We start from the raw sequence: 17,614 nt of genomic DNA, 5'->3' as shown, positions 1-17,614 counted from the left end.
AAACGATGACATATATCCCTAGGGGTCATAAGACCCTTAAGGACATATTCAAATTGTTCAAATTGGTCAAAGGGGGTCATAGGGTGACTTATGACCCCTTTTGACCTATTAAACGAGTACATATGTCCCTAGGAGTCCTAATACCCCTAGGGACATATTTGAATGGGTCATATGGATCAAAGGGGGTAATAGGGTGAATTATGACCCCCTTTGACCCATTAAACAATGACATATGTTCTTAGAGGTTCAAGTACCACTAAGGACATATTTGAATCATTCATATGGGTATGACCCCCTTTGACCCATTAAACGACAACATATCTCCCTAGGGGTCATAGAAATCCTAGGGACATATTTGAATCATTCCTATGGGTCAAAAAGGGTCATAGAAAAACTTATGACTCTCTTTGACACATTAAACGATGACATATGTCCCTAGGGGTCATGGGACCCCTACAGACATATTTGAATCATTCATATGGGTCAGAGGGAGACATAGGGTGACCTATGACCCATTTTCACCAATTAAATGACAACATATGTCCCTAAGTTTCATAGGAACACTAAGAAAATATTCGAATGGGCCATATGGGTCATAGGGTGACCTATGATCCCTTTTGACCCATTGAACGACGACATATGTCTCTAGAGGTCCTACGACCACTAGGGACATATTCAAATCATTGATATGAGTCAAAGGGGGTCATAGCATGACCTATGACTCCCTTTGACCCATTAAACAATGACATATGTCCCTATGGGTCCTAGGACCCCTAGAGACATATTTGAATCATTCATATGGGTCAAAGGGTGCAATAGGGTGACCTATGACCCCCTTTGACCCATTAAACTATGACATATGTCCCAAGGGGTCCTAAGATCCCTAGGGATATATTCAAATCGTTCCTATGGGTCAAAGAGGGTCATAGGGTGACCTATCACCCCCTTTGATCCGTTAAATGACAACATATGTCCCTAAGGGTCCTAGGACCCACAAGGACATATTCGAATCATTCATATGGGTCAAAGGGGGTCATAGGGTGAACTGTGACACACTTTGACCTATTAAATGATGACATATGTCCCTAGGGGTCCTAAGACTCATAGGGACATATTCAAATTGTTCACATGGGTCAATGGGGATCATAGCGTGACCTATGACCCCTTTTGACCCATTAAACGATGACATATGTCCCTAGGGGTCCTAAGATCCATAGGGACATATTCGAATCCTTCATATGGGTCAAAAGGGGTCATAGGGTGACCTATGACCCCTTTTGACCCATTAAATGATGACATATGTCCCTAGGGGTCCTAGGACACCTAGGGACATATTCGAATCGTTCTTATGTCGCAAAGGGGGTCATAGGGTGACCTATGACCCCCTTTGATCCATTAATCGATGACATATGTCCCTAGGGGTCTTAGGACCCCTAGTGATATATACGAATGGGTCATATAGGTCAAAGAGGGTTATAGGGTGACTTATGACCCCCTTTGACCCATTAAACAACGACATATGTCCCTAGGCATCCTAGGACCCCTAAGGACATATTCGAATCGTTCCTATGGGTCAAAGGGGGTCATAGGGTTACCTATGAACCCCTTTGACCCATTAAACGATGACATATGTCCCTAGGGGTCCTAGGACTCCTAGAGACATATTCGACTGGGTCATATGGTTTAGAGGGGGTCATAGGGTGACCTATGACCCCCTTTGACCCATTAATCGACGACATATGTCCCTAGGGGTCCTAGGACCCATAGTGACATATTCGAATGGGCCATATGGGTCAAAAGGGTTCATAGGGTGACTTATGACCCCTTTTGACCCATTAAACAATGACATATGTCCCTAGGGGTCCTAGGACCCCTAGGGACATATTCGAATCATTTCTATGGGTCAAAGGGAGTCATAGGGTTATCTATGACCCCCTTTGACCCATTAAACAATGACATATGTCCCTAGGGCTCCTAATAGCCCTAAAGACATATTCGAATAGGCCATTTGGGTTAGAGGGGGTCATAGGGTGACCTATGACCCCCTTTGACCAATTAAACAATGACATATGTCCCTAGGGGTCCTAGGACCCCTAGGGACATATTTGAATCATTCCTATGGGTCAAAGGGGGTCATAGGGTGACCTATGACCCCCTTTGACCCATTAAATGATGACATATATCCCTACGTGTCATAAGACCCCTAAGGACATATTCAAATTATTCAAATTGGTCAGAGGGGGTCATAGGGTGACTGATGACCCCCTTCGACCCATTAAATGATGACATATGTCCCTAGGGGTCCTAAGACCCATAGCGACATATTTGAATGGGTCATATGGGTCAAAGGGGGCCATAGGGTGACTTATGACCCCCTTTGACCCGTTAAACAATGACATATGTCCCTAGGGGTTCTAGTACCACTCAAGACATATTCGAATCGTTCATATTGGTTAAAGGTGGTCATAGGCTGACCTATGACCCCCTCTGAGAAATTAAAGGATAACATATGTCCCTAGTGGTCCTAGAAATCCTAGGGACATATTTGAATCGTTCCTATGGGTCAAAGGGGGTCATAGGGTGACCTATGACTGTCTTTGACCCATTAAATGATTACATATGTCCCTAGGGGTCATGGGACCCCTACAAACATATTTGAATCATTCATATGGGTGAAAGGGAGACATAGGGTGACCTATGACCCCCTTTGACCCATTAGATGACAACATATGTCCCTAGGGGTCCTAAGACCCATAGAGACATATTCGAATGAGCCATATGGGTCAAAGGTAGTCATATTGTGACCTATGACCCCTTTTGACCCATTGAATGACGACATATGTCCCTAGAGGTCCTACGACCCCTAAGGACATATTTGAATTGTTCCTATGGGTCAAAGGGGTTCATAGCATGACCTATGACCATGTTTGACCCATTAAACAATGAGATGTCCCTATGGGTCCTAAGACCCCTAGGGACATATTCAAATCGTTCATATGTGTCAAATGGGGTCATAGGGTGACCTTTGAATCCCTTTGACCCATTAAATAATGAGATATTTGCTTGTGATACAAGGCTATAAGGACAATTTTAAGAGCATTTATAACTATATGAAAGATAATTGCATGCGGATATCTTATTATAAATTTGGTTTTTTCCTTATTTGACATAAATCTGACATTATGATTATTAAAACTATTTTTATCAAACTAATCAAATAAGAATAACCTTGAAAGTATGGATGAACAATTAGAATAGTTGATTTCTTCCATTTTGAAACCAATCATAGCATTTGAAAACATAAAGAGTCATAATATTGTATAATATTTTGAAAAACTTTCATATTGAAAAGTTGTATGAAGCACATTTGGGATAAGCCATGAAATCCATGAAAGAAGATAGCATGTAGGATACGCAATTAAAGCCAATAAGTAAGATAGCACATGCATAATGACATGATATGAAGTTGGATATGAAGGCTATGAGTGAATGAGAAAGTAAAATAGGGAATCTCATGGATAAGATAATGGTTTTCACCAAGGCACATTTTTTATCTTCCTTTCTATTTTTTAAAAAATTTTTTAGAAATAGGTCAACTATTTTCAAGTTAGATAGTGTTCCTAAAGGAAAGTTAAGTTATGATAAGCCAATACCATAGATAAGTATGCTCAATGATGTTGATAGGGTGAAGGAAGTGAGATTATAGTTGGATAAGAGTTCATTCCTTGGAAGGATTGTATGAGTATGGATAGTAGGTAAGTGTAGCTTTGAAAACATTGCATAAGGGTAGGTGAAAAAGTGGGGAAGATCAACATTTACACACACCTTGGAGGGTTTCTGAATGATGGAGGAATCATGGAGAAAATGGATCAAGGTTTAGATGTATGAGCTGGTAGGACAATGTTAGAAGAAGATTGAGTGGAATATTTGTAAGCTTTTGAGAAAGATGTTTGGAAGAAAACAGAATGGAAGCCTTTGGAATATTGAATGTCAACTTAGATTTATGTTCAATATTAAAGTCTTTCAAGACAGACTTTGGAGAGCTAGAAGTAGAAAGTGTAGGAGAAGGTTTGAAGACTTTAGATTAGATGGATAAGGACCAAGGATAGAATTATGAAATGCAAAGGGATGGTGACTAGGGATTTCAACATCTTTAGAGTGAGTAGCATGACCAAAGTCATCGATAGACTCATGAGTACCTTTTATAAGAGAAAGACCTTTGATAGGAGTGTTTGAATCTTGAGCATAATTTTGAAGTGGATATGGAGAAGTAGAACATGAGGGGACACTTTGATCTTGACATCTTTCTTTATATAGCATAGAAAGATCACTTTTCCCATAAGTTTCAGTAAGCTCAATGGAGGTAGTGGAAATGGTATCCTCATCATATGTAGGAGGTGGGTAACACATAGGATATAGAAAGGTGAAATTTTGGATGAGATGAATAGGTGTTTGATCTTGATCTTTATTTATATATTTTTCCTTTTGAGAGTCATCTTGATATGGAGCACGTTCTAAGGACAAGGGAAAATGTGAGATGTGCATGATAGAATCTTAAAGAAATAATGCAGGATTAGCTAAAGTGGGCATAGTAATCATATTATTGCATGAATGTTGAGGATCTTTAGTCTTAGTAGCATGGAAAAGGTTTGCAGACAAGTGAAGGTTAGCTTGATTTTCTTTTATTTGTAGCCCTTGAGGGTACGCATGGTCTATATGGAAAGAATTAGGTTCTTTGTTTGGTGGAGGCATTTTTGAAAGCTTTGGCACTTTAGGAGGTTCATTAGTGTTATAAGAAGTGAAGGTGTCAAGGAAATCATCACTTGACATAGGTTCATTAGCATGATCTTGTGACACGTGAGTCATTAGAGGTATCAACAATCCCATCATAAATGAGATATTCGATTTTATGTTTCAACACTATGGAATCTTTAGTTTTATGAAATTTTCTTCCATGGAAGTGGCAATAATGATAATTTCTCCACCGCGGAGGTTTGATTTTGGGTTCATAAGGTCTAGATTTGTCTAGTAATGCGATGGATTCATTATCAAGAAGTGTTTGCAAAATGTTATCATGAGAATCTTCCAATGGAGTAAAAATTCTCTCAAAAATTTCTCCATGAGAATTTTTTTGTTTCTTAAGTGAATAGAATGCATCCATGTCTTCATCACTATCTTGGTCAAAGATAGGTCCATAATGAAAGTTTGGCATAGGCTCAAAGGAGGTATCCCTTGCTTGTTCTCTAAAGAGGTCTTTAGATCTAGAAGATGAAGATATTTGATGTCTTGGTGTAGAATATGTAGACCTTGAAGAAGATGACCCGTGTGTATGGAAAGGTATTAAGGGAGATTAATTTAAGAATGCAATATTCTCCTCTAACCTTTTCTCAAGTTTGGAATTGATTTCTATCATGTGCTTAGAGAGATGAAGGTAAGAAAGATTATTTGATTCTTCTAGCTCTTTGTATTGAACATATAGATCTTGAAACTCTTTAGTGGCATGGAGGATATCATGATCATCTAGATTTGGTTGAGGTTTGGTAGCACAAGGTTTGAATACCATAGTGGTAGATAGATAATAAAGCATGAAGGAGACTAGAGGAAGCTAATAAGGTGAGACAAGATAACTTGATGTCCAAACTAGAGATTTCACATGTCAAAGAGAGGTAGAAATGAATGAGTGACTTGTCAAACAAATTGTCTAAGCAGGTTACAACACTAGTGACTCAAGTCAAGAGCTACGAAAAAATCCCAAATAGCAATGTAGATAAAGAAAGAGAGATGACAAGTAAAAAAATTTAAGTGTAGTCAATAGATCAAGGAAACCATTTAGTGAAAGAAATTCTTAGTATGCATATCATAGACCATGAAGTTAGAAAATACCAATAGCTCTAAGACCAAAGAGCCATTTTAAGCATGTTCAAGCACTAGAGAAATAGAAAATCAAAGTCAATTTATGAAACTCCCCTTAGCAAAAAATTCAAACAAATATTTGCACTTGACGTTTTGACTTGGTTGAAAAGGTTTGACAATAATTGATAATATTGCAAGCTTGATGTTCAAAAGCAATTTTTTTCCCAAGAAAGATAGTGACACATGGAGTAGTCTTCACACAATCAAGCAAGGCACAAAGCAACATTTCTTGAAAACTTTTCAAAATCTAACTCCTAATAGCTACAAGTCAGTTCCATTAGCTCTGAGTGGGTGGGTGAACCATAGTGACACCCTTGTTCCAACCATAGAGACCCTCTATCCTCTGTGGCCACCCCATACTGAGGAGTCCCCAAGGTTCTCTAAGTACATTTTGAGGTCGATCTTTTGAGGGTCATAACTCAGATCTCATGAGGGCTATCAATAAACTATCAAATACTACATGATTCTAATGTTGAGGCCTAAAATAACCCATCTCATTTTTGAGAGATCACATTCTGTTTGGATTCGGCACAGCGATCTCGCTCGATGCCCAAACTCATAGTGTGCCTCAGTTCATAGGTGCACCACAACGTAACTTTGAAACCATTGATCTTGGCATCGAATCGTCAGTTCCATTAGCTCTGGATGGGTGGGTGAACCCTAGTCACACCCTTGTTCTAGCCACGGAGACCATCCATCATTTTCGGCCACCCCATACGGAGGAGTCCCCAAGGTTCTCTAAGTGCATTTTGAGGTCGATCTTTCGAGGGTCATAACTCAGATTTTGTGAGGGCTATCAATGAACTATCAAATGCTACAGGATGGTGATATTGAGGCCTAAAATAACCTATCTCATTTTCGAGAGATCACATTCCATTTGGATTCAGCACAACGATTTCACTCGATGCCAAAACTCACAGTGTGCCTCAGTTCATAGGTGCACCACAGTGTAACTTTGAAACCACTGATCTTGGCATTGGATTGTCAATGTCATTAGCTCCAAATGGGTGGGTGAACCCTAGTAACACCCTTGTTCTGGCCACAAAGACCATCCATCATTTGCGGCCACCCCGTACCAAGGAGTCTCCAAGGTGCTCTAAGTGCATTTTGAGGTCGATCCTTCGAGGGTCATAACTCGAAGCTCATGAGGGCTATCAATTAACCGTTAGAGGAGACAAGTTTGTAAGGATGGAGTGGCTTAGTTTTTTTGCTAAAATAAGTTAGTGGGAAGGCTTTATTAGAGGTTCTTGGCCAAACTAGTGGGGTGTTTGCCCACTCTCTAATTTTAGAGACAGTTAGGTTTTGGAGGGAGATTAGGGGAGCTCTACTACAACTATCCTTACCCTAGCTTGGACTAAGGTTGGTATCTCAAACTTTCTTCTTTTCCATTTCTTTCTTTTAGCATGGTTAAACAAATATGCAAGTGTGGAGTTTATCAAATGGAGTATGCATTGCATTGCATTGTGGAGTAGCATTCATGTGAGTGCTTGAATGGTGTTCATTCCATGTAGATTAGTGTGACACTATTGTGCATCTTGTTGTATTGTGACTCATTGTCCATATCTTTCAATGTTCATGTTCCTTATGATTTTGAAAAGTCCCTTATGTTGCCCCATTGTGATGGAAGGAGATTGTATCATTGTTACCTAATGTATATGTAGAGGAAATAATTGATAAGGTTGTATATGCATGTTTCATTTGGAGTTTATATTGTTATGAAAGCATTAGTATGAGTCACAAATTTTCTTTGACATCATTGTTATCATTTGAAAATGTGAAAGAAAGTTTTCTCCTTGTGGTATTGTAAATGACTAGTTGATAATAACAATCCATAGATGTTATGTGATACCATTGATTGTATAAATTTAAAACTTAGTAGATTGCTTACAATCTTGTTGTGCACTCAATAATTTGGAAGGAAAATTTTATGTGCATATCACATGCATGGATAACATTGATTTTAATTACCAAGCTTAATGCAATTCTAAGCAAGGAAATCATCAAATTAATTTCATGATATAACAAAATGAAGTTTGTTGTAAGAGAAGACATAATAAAATCTATGAGATACATTGGTCTAGGCATGCATTTTCCTCTTTGGAAAATGTATGGTAAAGGAAAATAAATCCCTTCCTTAATATAGAGCAATAAAATATTAAAGAATATTCCCAGATTCTAGATTGCTATCCAATAAAAATAAAAATAATAAATAGAGACTAATGAGTGTCCTAGACTAATATATTTCCTAAGTGATAGAATGGTACACATTACAATCTTGTGACCTCTAAGTCACATCCAACACTCAAATAATGAATTATTAATTAAATAAATAAAGGCATATTAGTGTGCATGTTAGAGAATATGACAAATTTAAATATTTAACTCAAAAATAAAATAAAAGCCAAGATTGATCTTGATCGCCCTTCTAGAGTAGCCCCCAACATTTCCTAAGCCATCATAATGCAAAAAGTTTTCTCCACTCCCCAAGGCGTATTGTTAAATCTGACATGTCATGTCAAAAATTTTATCCTTGAGCTTGCCTCCTTGAAAAGGGGTTTCATCCCCATTAATATACTTGGGTGCATAGGAGAAAGGGTTTATGTCACATCCTTGTCTTATGCACTAGTTGTCCCCTCCTTGCAACAGTGGTCACATGTTCCCAAGCATAGGTAGTCGACTTGAAATTAAGGGGGAGTGGGATAGCAATCCCAAGGGATTTTTACTTAGGAGAATGTCAAGTTGACATTTAATATGACTTTTTCACATTAGGATTGTTGATTGGAGGAATGAGAAAAAGATGTCCTAAGGCTTGGATTAGTCAAAATTCTACACATGACCCACGTGGGACCTTGTGGGGACCACATGTAGGAAGAAATGTGGCCTTGGTAAGAGTTAGGGAATTATGATGATTTAAGATAGATAGAAGATTCACCCTTTAGATTTGTTTTTATTTTTATCAGATAATTATTTAATCATTTCAAGTCTTGAATAGAGGATAATGACACTTAGTGTATTTGAGCTTAGTTTAAGGGTAATGTTTATATCAAGGGGCTCATTTAGAAACATGTAACAATTAAACCATATGGTAACAAAAAAAGCTCAATATAGGAAAATAAATTAAATGAAATAAATAAGTTTACGAGAATGCATATATAATTGAACATGATGTTAAGTACGGAGGGTTTAATTAAATTAGTGTTAAGATTGTAAATTAGGATAGTTGGATGTACATATAGTAGGGTTAATATGAAGTAAGTTGTCAGAATGATGGGATTGGAGAATCAAGGATAAGGATGGATGATGGATTAAAATAATAACTCAAATCTAGTTTTATCTAGTCAATAAAGCACATTGATAGATACGAGTTACTAGATAGAATTGAATGCATGACAAACCTGTGTAGATGTTGGATTTAATGTCAAGTGAATTTTATATTTGGCTTGAGGGAATCTTAGTTAGATAATGAATGTTGTGGATTAGATTGAAGATATTAGTAGAATATCAAAGTCGATAGAATATAAATACCAATTTGAAAATGTAATGTAGGAATAAAGCATTAGTTAGCTAGTATGTAATAAGGGTCAATAGGCATGTCATTAGAGGTAGCTCGTCAGCTCATGTACCCTAAGTATAATTAATGATAATATGATTCATGTACACCACATTTTACTACGTTAGTTGCATGAAATGATGAATACATATATGTCATAATGACAAGCTATGTTATATACAAACCTTATTTATATGATTGCACCTAATCCATGCATAAACAATTCATCTAACAAATTTAAATTGACACACTCAATACGATGGTGTAGTAGGATGTGTTTAAATACAGATCATGAATTATTATTGAGTTAAGTACTTTGAATTGGCCCTTAGACTTACTAAGAGTTCCTCATTTTATGTGCTTACTAATTCATACTATGAAACTACTTTGAATCTTAACATGCTTTGATAATAATAATATTGATAGTGAGAAAGTGAGCTTATGGTGAATAATTAGATGTAATAATGTAAAAAGTAAATGTAATAGTATAGTAATTATAGTAATTAAAATAGTAAATGTAAAAGCATGGCAATGTAGCTAGATTAGTTAGTAGTTGATGAGCTAGATGGTTAGTAATTGTCTTTTGTTAGAGTGAGTTTAATTTATGTATTGAAATAGTAATTTTTGTGTTTAGGAAACTGTAGTGAGTGCTAGTTTGGTGACGAAGCAATGTTGATAGAATGCACAAGGATGACTAAATAGAGTAAAGAGGGAGAAAATGACTCAGTATTAGTCCAATCTTCGAGAGGACCTGTAACCAATAAGATATGGATGCAAGCACATGATACACGTTTGGCACATAAAACAAATTGTTTATTCCATAAGTTGTGTAGCTAATGTGTTGAATGATGGATACTATCAATGCAAGGGGGCCCTTCTCCATCATGTAGACTTCGAAGCTACCTTTGGGGCATATCTTTTCTAATTTCCAATGGTTAGATCCGATATAGTGTGGTAGATAAGTGCACATTTTCTTATTTGACTAACGGTGCTCATGTGATGAGTACTCAATCTAAATTCTCTAAATACGTGTATTTAATCGATTAAGATATACTACACTTCCACACCATATAGTAAATGTCACATTAATATATATTGTAATGATTAATGAATGTGTGTACATAGGTAATGAGGATAATAAGTAATTCTGATCCCCTTCCCTTACATGCTAGAGTCACGACCTAGTCCATATGATACAACCGACAGACCCTAATAGAATATTAGTATTAGAGGCTTGTTAGGATATGAATTACCTCACTAATTTATGAGTGTTGTATCTTGAACTTGATTGTTTGATTTGTGACGCTAACTTGAACTAGACTGTCATCCAATCTATTTGAAAACCACCTGTGACTAAAATGTTACAACCAGATGACACTATCCACATGAGTTTTGAACTCCTATTCAATGATAACCTTGTTTTAAAATATGTAATTTCTTATGCGACTTTATAAGCTACAAAAAAAATAAATTTTTTTTGTGTTTTTACTAGTAAAATTTAGGGCATGACACATAATCCACGATAAATTGAACAATACTAGATACTAAATTAATATGTATATCATTGTGCACATAAATGAGAAAAATATATATCAAAATACATGTATCCATAGACAAAAATTTTCACAAAAATATATATCAAAGATCATGTATCCATAGACAAAGTACTCAAATATATATCAAAATACATAGATCCATATACAAAATGTGGTTGATCATGCCATCAGAATGTGTATAATATCAATGTTTCTATATACAATGTGGCATATGCCATCTCAAAATGTCTCATGATGCATCCTACGAAAACTATACTATCCTAGGATGCTAGTGGATGATCAAAATGCAGCCTCTTCACTACACTAGGTGGATCGGATGCCTCCTACATAAACAAAAAAGGAAAACCCAAAGTTAGACTACTAAATTTATATGATTCTACATATCTAACATTGAATTACTCAAATGCATAATGATCTTTTTCATAATGGACATTAATACTATCAAAATTTCATAATAAATACCTCTCTCGTCAACCTCCTATGCCGGTCAAGAGTCCTCTCATATGCCCTCAGAAATGCTGGTACCTCTCTGATTGTGGGTTGTATATGTTCAAATACCTTTGTCAGATGAATCTTCAATTTAAACTATAAAATTATAATTCATAGCATGCTAAATTTATAACATATTTAATCATAAATTCAAACTACAACTTAATATTGTAGGCTCATCCTCAGGAGTGAGTGGCTGCATCATCAAATCTACATAACTGTCCCCTCAGACCTCATGTGCACTAGGAGTCTCCTATGAGATACAAAATAGTAGTTGTTAATATCACGAAAATTAGTTTTGAATTTATTTATGAAGATAAGTGATGCAGGAGCATCCCATGCTCATCAGGGGAACATTGAAGATCCAAGGCATTATAGAGGTCATGGAGCATCTCTTGAAGTTAATTGGGCAATCCTTGCACCAATTATGGCTCATGGAAGCATACAAAATTATAATGTTGGACTCATATGTGGAAAAAAGTTGTAATTGGGCATGAGATAGGATTTTAGGATTTCACATGGTAGATGAGTCATTTGATAGGTTCATTTAGGTTGTCATGATCATATCTTGTCATTAGACAAGTCAAAATGTTCAATAAGCCCATTAAAAGCAGAGTTTAATAGTTAGAAATTTGAATAGTAACAGTTATGCATTTTTTGGAGGGAAACTCCATAATTTAAATTTTATGAAGAGTTAACAAATGAAACCAATTGGAGGTGGTTGAGAGGGTTACTAACCATCCCTTGAAACTTATAAATTGTGATTGTACAGCCTAGAGGGTCAAATTTGTATGGACTATCTCAGAAAATTGAATGAAAGTGCTTGGTTTTCAAGAGCAACTTGAAGAATCCTTTTTTTTGTAAGTGATTTATGGTATTGGAATTAGTGGTAATATCATCTTAGATATGTAAATTCATGGTGAATGCTGAAGGAGAAGTTCTAGAATTGAGTTTTGGGGTTTGAACAAGCATGCCCTAGTTTTTAAGCCATTTAAAGGAGGGTTTTGAAGTTTGGGTGTTTAGGAGTGTGACCAAGACCTATAATCTTGAAAATACTTTGATTTAGATCATTAATAGAGACTATGAAAAAGGATTAAGTCAGATTGAAAGTTTGAAGGGTACTTGCTTTGTAAAAGTGGTCTAATTAGGCCTAATTCTGAGACAAACTGCCCTGTTCCGTACAATCTTTCCAAAGGAGTGATATCTGATTTTTGGATATGTTATAAAACTAAAAAAATGGTATCTGAAAAGATAGTTTATTTTCTTGTTGTTTTGGAAAGTTTGGGAGAAAAATTAAGAAAACAGGGTCTGCTGATCCAAAGAAGAGAATAGCCTAGTAAAGGGCAAAACTGGTCTCTTTTGTATCTACTAAAGATTTGTGGGTTTTGAAACCTTAGAAACATGTTGGTTGAAGTTTTTTAAGGTGTGTAGAGGTGGAGGGAACACTTGGTGAATGTAAATCCAAGTTTGGATTCTTTGGTGGCATTGTGTGCATTTGGGAACACCATTGAAACATAGGGGTTGGGTCCATATTGTTCTTGAATTTTCAAGTTTTTGGTTAGATCCTCCATCCTCTACATCAAATGGTATCAAAGAATCAACAAGGTCTTTTGGGAGTAGATAAGTTATAGGTTTCATCATCATAGGAGTCTTTGTCATCCTTAGTGTGCTGGTCCCTTTGTTGAAGCCTTGGCATGTCTAATTCCTCCTTGTGTGTCCCAGAGTTGAAAGGTACATAAGTGGTGTCTAGAGATTTCTTGGTGAGGAAAGCAAGAGAATTAGTGAGTTGGCCCTTGCGAAGGAAGAAAAATTGTTGTGAAAATGCCTCCTAAAAATCAAATGGCTAGAGAACTTGAAGAATTGAGAGAAGAGTTGGCAAGAGAGAAAAGAGAGAGGAGAGAACTTGAAGCATCTAGAGTGAGGGAAGAAAGATAGATGAGAAGAGAGAGGCTGAATCTTATTGGAAGGATAGAATCCTTAGAAAAGGAAAGGCAAGAACCTAGAGGAGAAGAGGTTAGAGGAAGAAATCATGGAGAGAACCATGAAGAAGAAGAGGTTGGTAATGCAAGGCAAGAGCATGAGACAATAGATGATCCTGAAGAAAGGAGATTTATGAGAATCATTAAGGCAGTACAAGGTAATGGTGGGAAAAACCATATTGATTTGCCAATATACCATGGTAAAATGGATAGTGAAGAAGTGCTAGGGTGGATAGAGGCCCTTGAGAACTACTTTGATCTTGAAGACATAGAGGCAGATAAGAAGGTAAAAGTAGCAAAAGCAAGACTGAGAGGAACAACACTCACTTGGTGGACTAGTGTTTAGAATGAGAGAGAGGAAAGGTGGTGCAGGGAACCTAACCTATGTGGTAGGGGGGAACAAGTATCTATGTTTTCAGACACCTTGCCACTCCATGAAAGCGAGGATTCAAGTAGATTAGGAAGTTGGAATAAAGGTTTGGTCCATATTTTACAAGTTGGTCTATGTTTTTTAATAAAGGCACATGTAAGGCCCACAAGAATTTTGGTGTGGTTATAAACCAAGTGACTCCATGGGACCAAAAGGCCTTAGAATAGGGTATTTAGAGTCTAAACAGTATTAGCAAAAAGTGGTTATTTGTTTGTTTTATGGTTGGGATCACCTATATGATTGTTCCAACAGTCTTGTAGACCTTTATATATGTCATATGTGATCCCAATTGAAAGGGGGAGATCAGAGTGTACAGTGGTTTGTAGAAAAAACAATAAAAACTTCAATTTTCTAGAAATTTACTAGTAATCGCTCGATTGTTATGCTGGTACGGACTCATACAAAACTTTTATGATTGCTAAGTGTATGAAATAGTTGCAAGGGTGAGTTAGGAAACTTTTGGTTTTGGTTTGACTCAAAAAGGAGTTGGGGTTTAAAGGTTATTTGCATTTTATTAGAAGGTGCTCTAAAAAGCCTTGTTTCCTATACCCTTCCACAAATGCATCCCTAACTTGCATTCCCACCAGTGGCACCCTCTAAAACTGAGGGATATGCAAGTTAGGAGACTAGGCAACATAATGCCAGAGGTTGGAGGCTTGGAGAGAAGGGAAACTATTTTTCCAAGTCGGCCCTAGGTCAAGCAAGCCGATGTGCTTGACCAGTTTTTGCAAGGTAATTGGTGACAGTCATGGTTGCAAGCACTTTTGATCAGTTTGAGTGTTGGATTTGGATGCATTGACTATGTTGGAGATTTCCTTAAGTGTTTTGGGTCTTGGGAACCCACCTCGCCCATTCTTCCTTGAAACCCTAGCCTAACTTGATCAACTAGGCCTAGGTACCAAGAAGCAATTTGGAGGGTGCTGGAGCAAGATCAGCCCAAAAGCTTTTGGATTCTTAGTAGGTGCCAAGAAGGGTGTTTGGACCTATGGAGAAGTCCTATGATGTTAAGGGATACTAGGAGAAAAGTGCAAAGAAGCTAATTGGAAGGTTACACAGTTTGTAGGCCTAGAAGTGCAAAGGTGTGTTGAGAGTTTGGTGGAACCAAACAAATTGATGATTTTGGGTTAGAATAGTATGTCCATGATTGTCTCCATTTCTGGTGACATTTGGTGAGGCTTTTGAAGTGGGATTTCCTTGTTTGGCTTGGAGTTTGAGTATACGCAGAGTGGGTAAGAGGACTTGTGAGAAGTCCTAGAATCCTAAGTTGGATTGTGACAGTCATTTATTGGCTTGTGAAAGGTAGTTGTTGTAGACTCTGCATGAAAAGGTGATTGAATAAGATTTTAGATTGGGAGAGAATGAAGACCATGGTGAGAAATCAATTCTTGCCATCTGATTTAGCAATCCAAATAAAGATAAGAAGGAACAATTTGAAACAGAGGGATATGGATGTCATGTCCTATACTAAGCAATTCCATACCCTGAGTATTAGGGGAGGACTAGAAGATGAAGATGAGAAGGTGGCTAGATACATTAATGGCCTCAATTACAATATTCAAGATGAAATAGGATTGAATGTACCAAGGACACTTGGAGAATGTTTTTAGTTGGCAATCCGAGCAGAGGAGAAGTTGAAAAGAAAGAATGAGAGGCAAGCAAATCAGAGAGGAGGTGGAACAATGAGAGGAAGAGGTGTAAGAAGTCAGTTTGACACTTCAAACAATCAAGACAAAGATAAAGGAAAAGATATTACATTTGAGACAAGAGGAAGTTTCAGGGGAGGAAGATGTGGAAGTGGAAGAGGTAATAGTGTTTTCATAGGTAAATGCTTCCCATGTGGAGGATTAGGCAATCAATCCTACAAGTGCCTTGAGAAAGGTGTGGATTTCAGGAAGGAGGAGAGGAGAGTCACCTTGACCCAAGGAGAAGAGGAAGAAAAGAAGTATGATAATGCAGACGCTGAACTTGAAGGAGAATCTTTGATGGTGAGATGAGGACCAAAAATGTAGTAGCAAAAGGAGACTAGACCATCCATTTTCATGACAAATTGCATGAGCCATGGTAATATTTGTAAGATGATAATAGACTCTAGTTCCTTTGATGATTTAGTGTCTTAAGAAATGGTAAATAAACTAGGATTGAAGAAGTATCCTATTGATAGACCATATAGGGCATCTTCGGTCAGTGATGCACAAAATATTGTTGTAAGGGAGCAAGTAATAGTGGATTTCTCTATAGGAGAATATAAAGATCAAGTTATATGTGATGTCATTCTAATGACATGCTACCATGTAATCCTTGGAAGGCCTTGGCAAGCCTCAAGGAACACTATTCATTTTGGGTCATCAAATGTTTATATAGTACACAAAGATGTTGTGAAGTTTAAGCTAAATCCTTTCACTGGTCATGATGAGGAAAGAGTTAATTGTTTTGGAAAGAAAGAGTTTGTGGACTTGTAGGAGTAGAGGGAGAGTAAATGTGATATGATAGATCTACCACTGAAGCCATCTCTTTTGGTTATGAAGGATGAGATTGTTCAAGACAAAACTCAAAATTCTGCTTAAAAGCAGACAGTGACAGCAAAAGGAGTGATGATAGGAATAGTATGGTGTCCTTTGGTGATGAGTGTGAAAAAAGAAGTGAACATATCCATGGAGGATAAGAGACATGGTTAGCATGACCTCAGAAAAAAAGTTATTCAGCCTTTTTCAAGGATAAAACATGACTATTCACAATCAGCGGGCAGTAAGGTTACCATGACTAGTAACAAGGATCCAATGCTTTTTGTTTCTAACGATTTGTATGTAGGTGTGTAGGGTAATACATTTCAGGTGCGAAGTTGCAAACATCCCTCTAGAAGGATGGGAGGAAAGAAGATAGTATCCCTTAACTCTTGGGACAAGATTTTCTTTGAAGATGAGGTGTTTGGTGCAGGGACATCTATGAAATCATCTAAGAGAGCCTTGGTACCAGATGAAGATAGATGATCAAAGACATCATTGATTGTTAATTGGGATATATTAAAACCAATAGTGGAATTATGTAATAAACAATGTACTTTGAAAGACAAAAGTCATAAAAGTCCTAGTAAGGACCTAAGGGCAACATGATGTAAAATGGCCAAAAGAGCCATATGGAGTAGTCTTAGGATAGTTTCATACTTAGTTGCATTTAATAAATCAATATGGCCAATTTTGAGTCAATGGAATAGTTTAGAAAGTTAGGGAATGCATAAAAACTATAGTTTGAAATTTTAATTTCAAATTCAAACGGTCATATTAGTTTTGGAGGGAAAGTAGTAATTTGGTATTTGTTTGAATAAATAAACCTTTATAACCAACTTGGTTGGTTGGATAGGTGCATATAAGCCTATTTAAGTTGTAATGAACATATGCAAGACATGAATCATTATTAGTATAGAAAAAATCACAAAAATTGTACGGAACAACAATCATACTTTCCTCTGCATCAATAAGAAAAATAAAAAATAAATGATACTTATACATACAATGGGGCTCTCTATGCGAATGGAAATCCATGATGATCTAGGATGCCGAATCTGTACAGGCTTATCACTAGTAGCCACACCCTATATACAATAAAGAATGTAATTAAATGAGATTACCACAAACATTTTACAAGAATGCATCGATATTTAATCAATTAGAAAACATCTAATTACCTTTCCTTTTTTAGT

Source organism: Cupressus sempervirens, chromosome 1 (genome assembly GCF_028749045.1).
Source record: "Cupressus sempervirens isolate cs-2001-9-10 chromosome 1, ASM2874904v1, whole genome shotgun sequence".
In the NCBI taxonomy this organism is placed as follows: domain Eukaryota; kingdom Viridiplantae; phylum Streptophyta; class Pinopsida; order Cupressales; family Cupressaceae; genus Cupressus; species Cupressus sempervirens.
This window is presented reverse-complemented; position numbering follows the sequence as displayed.